This window comes from Mytilus galloprovincialis, chromosome 12, assembly GCF_965363235.1.
Source record: "Mytilus galloprovincialis chromosome 12, xbMytGall1.hap1.1, whole genome shotgun sequence".
Lineage (NCBI taxonomy): Eukaryota > Metazoa > Mollusca > Bivalvia > Mytilida > Mytilidae > Mytilus > Mytilus galloprovincialis.
The window spans coordinates 45,267,207-45,275,890 of NC_134849.1; the positions used below are offsets into that span (position 1 = coordinate 45,267,207).

Below are 8,684 nucleotides of genomic sequence, written 5' to 3' on the forward strand. Positions count from 1 at the left end.
TGGTATAAAGTAGAAGAGAAGAAAGAATGTGTAAATTTTAATGATGAGGAGAATTTTGTATCCGATCCATCTTGCCATATTCGTATAAAGACGAAATTTGCTTCTGCATCTCCTGCTCATTTTGATCTGCTTTTTTGGTTTTTGTATGATCCAGAGGTCCCCGAGATGAATGCATGCAACGACCAACGATCTTTACAGTCACCAGTATCTCAAAAAAAGAGAAAGAATTTGAGGACACGTGGAAAACCACCACCACCACCCCCACCTCCTGAAAATATTCCATTGAACAAAAAATCAGTGAGGGATAATCATAGTGTCGAGAAAATCAATGAAGCGATCATGAAATCTAGAGATTCCGGAATTTTTTCACACTTGAAACGCAAACTTAGAAGATTTAACAGGAATTGATTATTGAAATGCATTATGGGATAAAAATTCCTTACAACCAATGGACCGAATTTGGACTTCGATTTTGATGAATACTTTTATAAGTAATATGCTCATTAATAGACATTTTATATAAAACACATAATAGGACAAACGTTCCTTTCAACCAATGAACAGAATATGGACTTCGATTTTGATGTATTAAATCTATATATTCATTTCTAATATATTTTGATAAATAAAGCAGAGAAGAGTAGACAAAATAAGTATCATATAAGATCATATAAGATAAATAGTTTGATGGTGAAAAAGGGGAAGGGCATAAAAGGGGAGTAAACTCCAATGAAAATTGAAATCCGAAAATCCATTAATGAAAAGCTTAAACACTTCAAGCGAATGGATAGCAACTGTCATATTCCTTACTAAGTACAAATAAAAAATATAAAAAAATGATGTGGTATGATTGCCAATGAGACAAACATTTTCTTATGCAGAAAGTAGTGGTTAACCTGGTTTTATAGTTTAACCTTTGACTCTTATAGTGCTTATATTCAAGTAAATGAAGGACACGTTGATTTTCAATATTGTTTGTTTTGTTCTTATACTTTAAGTAAATCACATTTTCGATGCGTTAGAACAAATTTTGCATTTCGGACGACAGCAAGTTTTATCGATGCAAATAAATACATCTTTTAGTGAATAATAGAGTTATTGAAATCATATTGTATATGGTTGAATGTACATTGTTCACATTATACACATATTTGTCTAGGGGCTAGCTGAAGCACACCTCATGTAGCGGTATTTTCTCGTTGTATTGAAGACCCGTTGGCGGCCTTCGGCTGTTTTCTGCTCTTTGGTCGGGTTGTTGTTTCTTTGACAAATTCCCCATTTCCATTTTCAATTTTACGGTCCATTTTATTGCAAGGGACTTTTATGATACAACAGTCCTTACCATAATTGTTATAGGCTTACTTAACCACTGACCCCTTACTCCTCTTCTACAACTATACTTACAAATACTCATACAATGTACTCTAATAATTAAGATTTATAAGCACATTGTTGTGTAGTTTGAAAAAAGTTAAGCGTCTTTTAAGGATGTACTAAGGTGAAATTAAAACAGACTAGCATTTAGAACTGATACTGTCAGTCAGAAAAGTACTAGTTGGGGGAAAAAATAAGCTAAAGGTAATGATAGACTACGGAGCTCCTTTTCGAGATATTTCATTTTTTTTTAGAAATGACGGGAAAAGATAGTGTTCTATAGATATGAAACATTGGCTCACACCGAACAGCAAGCTACAAAGGGCTATAAAAATTACCAGTGTAAAACCATTCAAACAAGAAAACCAACGTTTTTTTGTTTAGTTTAAACCTATTTTATTTGATGAATTAAATCGAAATGGATAAGACACGAAACAAGTACTAGTAAATCATACTTATGAAATCTTCTCACCCAATGGTCTAATCTATTAAAAAAAAAGAGAAACGAAAAACAATTATGAATTACATCAACAAACGATAACCTATGAACATCAGGTGTCTGACTTAGTACAGTTAAAAAAACAAATGAAGTGGGTTTAAACGTTTGCTCTGGCGCCAAATGCAATCGTCACCCTTACACGAGACAGTGGTGTAACAATACAACTTAAAAGGACACACTATAAAACATTAATTGTAAAAAGGCTCAACTCATCAAAGTATGAATACTAACAGATTTTAGACATTAGTTAGACTATGAAAACCAAAAAATTAAATTATAACTACAGAAAAATATATCAAAACCCAAAACCAATTTGAAAAAATTTTGCCAAACAACCGGTAACTTATGGACCATTCAAAAAGAGCTGATTAAGAAGGATTTTTAATTTGCAAAGAGAGTGGTCATCCCTACACACGGGACCTCGTATTCAAGGAATGCGACAGACATGTTTAACCCTGACGCATGTTTTGCGTCTGTCACAAGTTGGGAGCCTCTGGACTTTGATTGTCTCGTATTTGTTTTTTAATTTTAGTTAATTCATATGTTTTTGAGTTTAGTCTGTTATCTATTTTCACTAGACTAGTACACATTTTTGTTTAGATGTCAGCTGAAGCCCGCCTCTTGTTGCAGGATTTCCATGTGGTGTTGAAGACCATTTTTGGCCTTGAACTACCTTTTTTCGCCCTCACCGTTCAACAATTTTCGACACCGTCTAAATAACCATGTTAGTTGGGTCAAAGCATGATAACTTATATTGTGCGGTTATGCAGTTGTAAACTTGAATTCTACTGGCTGCCTTGCCATCTGCTAAATAACCATGTTCGCCGTACACAACCAAATCAAATTGTCCTAATAGAAGAAACCTTCTTACAAAACATATGCCTGTAGCCAATCAGAAATCTTGTTGTAATATGTTGACCTTTAGCCTATAACTATTGACTTGAAATCATGTGTGCTATAAAAAGAACAAAGTAAGGTACACGCTGTCTTGTGATAACCTTTGTGTATTTATGTGAAATTTCCACTGGTTGACAACTATACATGCATGACGCAATCAATGGCTTTATCAATGTAGATAAGGCCCAAGACCACAATTAATTGTCCACGAATATAGTTCCTTTTAAATAGAGTGTATTTTTCCTTAATTTTTTTTCTTTCCCTTCCTCACTCATTTCTTAGATTTTTTTTTGGTGGAAATGAAAGAAGAGAGGTGAAATAAATTTTTGGATGTTGTATTTTAACTTATTTTGATTTGGAATGAGTGATTAGGCCAAGTGCAAAAAGGTAATATTTACAGTTTTCGGAACATCTCTTGACTTGTCAATAGGGGTATGGATGTGTATTGGCTAAATTTGTAAAAGTGATTGTTACAATCTTTCTGAATTTTGGATATATATTTGGACTAGGACTATGCATTACACACACAAAAAATTGGACAAAAGTGCATGGTGAAATTTTTTTAATGATGCAAAAGGTTATAAAGAAGTGATAAGGGAATTAATTGTGGTCTGTGTCCAGAAATTCAAATAACATATATTTATTATACATCTCTGTATTGTATTATACAAACTTAACAGTAATAACAGATTAAGAAAAAAAAAATGTTTTTCGTCCAGAAAACCGTTAAAAATATAAATAAGAAAAAAAAAATATAAGATGGAATGAAACAAAGTGAAATGCTCCCGATCACATTAAACCAAACGGTTAATAAAAATATGTTCAAAAACTATCAGAACTGTCCTTCTTCTAAAAATTAAGTCATTCTTTTTTATAAACAATAGTTACGGAACAGTTGTTGAAAACTTGAGGACAAAGTGTAGTACGATTTATGTTTACGGCAGTTTCAGTAAAATCGTTAAACAGCTCATTTAGATTAACGCCTTGCAATGATTCATTAAATGACTGTGTGCTGTTTTCTTGTTGGGTTGTACTTAAATGTTTTGGCTTAAACGTATTGCATGGCAAAGGTCCACTAAATGGCAACGGCGGCGCTTTGTGTTCCTTAGCAGATGTATACAGAGTCTTTTGTCCTATGTTATAAGAAACGGAACTACGTTCTGTGCTCATAAGTGTGGTGCTAGCTGTTGTAATATTCGGTAGAGGAAGAAATGTAGAAGGAGCAATTGCTAAAGTTTTAGGAGGCACTGTACAACTTGAGCTTAGTAAAGCACGAATATTTGATGATGTTTCACCAGCAGTTAAAGCTAATGCTTTAGAAGGTTCAGTGATGCTTTCTGTTAATGTCTGTCCCATACGTATCTTATCATCATTATCAACCCGCTGATACAAAGAAAGGGATGCTACTGACTTATGTCCAGTTACGGCCATGATCTGTGCATTGCCAAATGAGTTTTTAGCTAGAACAGTAGCCCCGGTAGCACGTATTGAATGGTTAGTGTAAATTTCAGCTCAGGTATGACATGAAATTGCCAAGCGTTTTTTCGCCCACAGGAATGTTATAATACCATGAAGGGTCCTCTTTCCAAAACTGATCTTTTGGTCTCTGCCATAGTTTGTCACACTCTGGATTTAAATTATTTACATACTTTTCAAAGGAGGACACGGGGCAATACTCAGAACCGGAATTTTCTGGCATTATCCCTGAAGTTTTTTCTTTGTCACTGCTGCGATGGTTTTTTGTCAACTCATCTAAAGTTTTAACAACATATTTAAGCCCCGTTTTCGGATCAGTTTTTACAGAAAACGTGGATTTTGTCATTTGTGGCATATTTTCCATTCCCCTTCGACAAAAATACAGGCGAATATCAAACTGAACTTTATTTTGAAGTCCAAATGGAGTATTTGATGATAAATATATTGAGGTATACATTTTTCTTCTGTCAGGTTCGTCAATAGACGGATAATGCTCGACGTCTCCTAATCCCATGCGTTTAAGTTCTGCCATTGCCACTTTAAAATTTTCTCTGGAAGCGCTAGAACTTTCATCATTCACAATGTGAATTTTTTTATTGTACGGTGGAGCCTTTAAATATCTATTCAATGAGTATCTCAAGCATTGCAGTGAATTTGTTTTATAACGATTTCCATCAGCTTTACGGACATCATATAAAAATGACCCAACACTTCATCTAGTTTTAAGGTGTCATACTGTTCAAATCCAGGACATAGGTGCTTGAGGACAGGATCCTGTTATGAGCCCCATAGTCCCTCCCCTTATTATCATAAATCTCAGATTTTTAAATATATATCACTTATTTGTACCATATATATACTAATATACCATATTATTATTCTAAATATGCATGTTTACGAGTTATCTTTCTTGAGTTGAAGACCACACAGATGTCGTTGTATTGTAACTTCCGTTGATCGAGGTTGAATGGAGAAAAAAATGCAACATCACTTGCGGAAAAATTGAAATAAAAGTGTTAAAACGGTATCATATTACATCGGGATATCGAAATTCAATAAGGAAAATCATTTGAGAAACGCATGGACTCGTTGATTTAACCGGTAAGTGAAATTTAATTACATTTTAAAACAATTTTTCCTGACCGTTGCCCCAATTTCATGAAACGAAGTTGGCAACCTTTCGCTTCGCTCTATAGTCGAGATTCACGTTGATAGTAAACATGCATATTTAGAATAAAAATATGGTATATTAGTATATATATGGTACAAATAAGTGATATATATTTAAAAATCTGAGATTTATGATAATAAGGGGGATGGACTATGGGGGGGGGGGGGGGGGGGGGGGGGGGGGGGGGGGGGCTCATAACAGGATCCTGTCCTCAAGCACCTATGATCCAGGATCCATTTTCTTTACTTTTAAATACTCCCTGAAAATAGTGGCTGCTGCTATATTCTGCTTTATTGTTTTGTCAGCACTCATTTTCAAACATTTTTGTTCAATTTCTTCATCACTAGTATCGACAAATCGTCTTTTCCCAGACTCCATCTTTAGTTGGCATAAAAACACATGAACTATGCACTACATGGAAAATCAATAGATCATCAGGTTACACAATACACATTAAGATTGAGGTCTGTGGGCGGAGTTAACATGTTACTAAGTTGCGCAGTGAAATCTAGGACACTGGTGTATTAAACGTTTCATTAATTATATACCTAATACGGTTAGCATAACCGCACAAAAATGTTAACATGCTTTGACCCAACTAGCATTATTATTTAGAAACTTATAATGACTATCCCCTAATTACCTTAAACGTAGTACCGGGATCCTGTAGGATACATCTTTAGAGTAGTTACTTAAGAATTGAATGCTCTTTTTTGTAAATTTATTGGGGTGTAAAAGCGATGACCGAAGTACATTTTGTATGAAGCGCGGAAGCGCTTCATACTAAAAATGTGCGCACGGTCAACGCTTTTACAACCCTATAAAGTTACAAAAAAAAAAAAAACATTCAATACTTATAATTACATTTTTACCTATAGGATAATGAAAACACGCCTTTTATCAAGTTTTTATTTCATTTACCTGTGCACTTTATTGTGGGACCTCGTGTCATCATGAATAAAAAGTTGCATTGTGTAATGCAATATTGATTAACGAATATCACGAGCTTGCTAGTTAGTCAATCAGAATAACGTATTATAATGAAACATACATCTAATGTAATTATTAAGTAATATTACTTTTATCAGCCCGTAAAAACAATCACCCAGTCCTTTCAAAAATTTGAAGATGAGTTGTATCAGAATTGTGGGAGCTAAATTGTAAAAGGTATGTTTCAGGATGACCCAATTACTCAATTGTCAATTTTGTATATATGAATCAATCTGCTGAATACGATCTGTTAGGTTTCGCTATGATACTCAGTGGGATTTTTAATCCAATTTTTTAACGGATCTTTGGATTGTTCATAGAAATAATTCTTTTTAGAATAGGGATTTAATTGATCAAATGTGTTTTCTATTTTTTCATCAGTAACACTTCCCAGATTTTCGGACTTCTTGCAGTTCTTCCAACAGGGTTAAACATTGTGCCCCAAATCACCAACCCTTCTTTTCATAGAAAACTTTAATAGTTGCTCATAAAAGGTCATACCAAAGATTCTAGAATTATTTTATTCCTTAACTTATTCTCTTCTGGTTTAAAGCATTTATGTTGAATTCCAGATTTTTTAAATTTTCCTTAGGAATTAAAAAGGATATGTATGGATATTAAAGGAATGGGCAGAATCAGTTTGCGCCAATTGCAGTTTTGAAAAGGTAATAATTGCGCCACTCCTTTTATTTTGATAGTATTAATTGCGCCATAAATGAAATGAAATTGCGCCACATTTACCTGTAAATATTATTTTACCTATATCAAGCCTGTACATGTTTTACTTTTCAGGGCGACCTTCAAAAATAACAAATTCATAGCTCTTCAAAATTGAAGAAGAAAATTTAGAAAGGAAAGATTTAAAATATGTGCGTCAGTCAATGAATAAAGAGAGAGAAGAAAACTGTATCCGGCTCAACTTAAAAGTCAAGCAGAATTTCATAGAATATTGTTGTTGTTACAAAAAAAGATGATGATGGTACCTTTAAGTGTTGTCCAAAATATTTCAAACAACTTTATACTACACATGACTTTAAGAATGGATATTATATTCCCTTTTAGTATTTTGTCTGTTGCCGTCAAAATCAAAAGTTTGTTACAAGAAAATGTTTTCCTGACTTGGTGAAAGTTGCAAGAATTGACGGTCCCAAGCCCGGATAAAGGTGGGAAGTCGTCAAGAACACAGTATTATTTTATTTAGGGGGTTCACTCTATACACGCAAATATTTATTAGTCTTCACTTCAAAGTTAATCGAGCAAATTTGAGCAAATTTTATTGAATAATGCTTTTTACAGCTTTTTTTTACTTTACTGCGGGCTCATGAGGATCTTAAATCTGATCTTATTGCTGTGTCTACAATTATTATTCTACGTATTTCACCTGTATCGGTTTGGACAATTCCATGGACTATTCCATACACCATTATGCTTAAGGGGTTTTCATATGTCATGTCAAGATAATGGTTGCTATTTACCGTTGTCTGCGACAAATATTTTTTTTCTGATAAAGTCACTTTTCTGAAAACTAATAAAATATAGTTAACATATATATATATTTTATCTAACTGTGTTCATTGACCAGGATGTTAATGACAAAACACACCTAAAATTCGTTTTGGTCTATCCCGTTTAACACATGGACTTTTCCGCGGGAAATCTTCTATTGAGACGTAATTAATGGACGTACATTTGGAATAATGCCTATTTAATGTGAAAATATATTTTTCTATGTGTTTGTATTTTTCATGAATATTATGGAGATAATAATAATCTTTATGTCAAAGAAAGACAACTCCATGTCAACCATAAATACGAACAGACAAGTAATTTGACAACACCAAGATTGAGCAACCTGAAACTAAATGTATACCTAGAAAAAAAACTCGGTTATTTTCTAAGGCAAACTGCACAATCATAATTTTTCTATCACTAACTAAAGTCTAATTAAATCTTACATAATTACGAGCAGCAGGCGAGCATTTCTCGACACATTTCGGTTTTCCATCTACTTGTAAATGTTTTTAATTGTTAGTTTAAACATATTTTATTTGATCAAGTACAAATTGGTTAAGACACAAGTCAAACACACTTATGAAGTCTTCTCCATTTAAAATTTATGGCAATATAATACAAAATATATGTATGAGCATGCATGTATAGAAATATAGATTCCACAATTGCAACAAATGTATTACGATATTTCTCAACTCGAGACAGTTAAATTTTAATATTTAAAGCGCGAGACTTGCCGAGCTTTATAATTAATTAAAATTTAAC

At 33.4% G+C, this 8,684-nt stretch overlaps 1 pseudogene; it reads right to left on the reverse strand.

The window, feature by feature from the left end:
* Window positions 1–3,631: 3,631 nt before the first annotated feature.
* Window positions 3,632–6,094, reverse strand: LOC143053680 (uncharacterized; annotated as a pseudogene).
* Window positions 6,095–8,684: the final 2,590 nt, after the last annotated feature.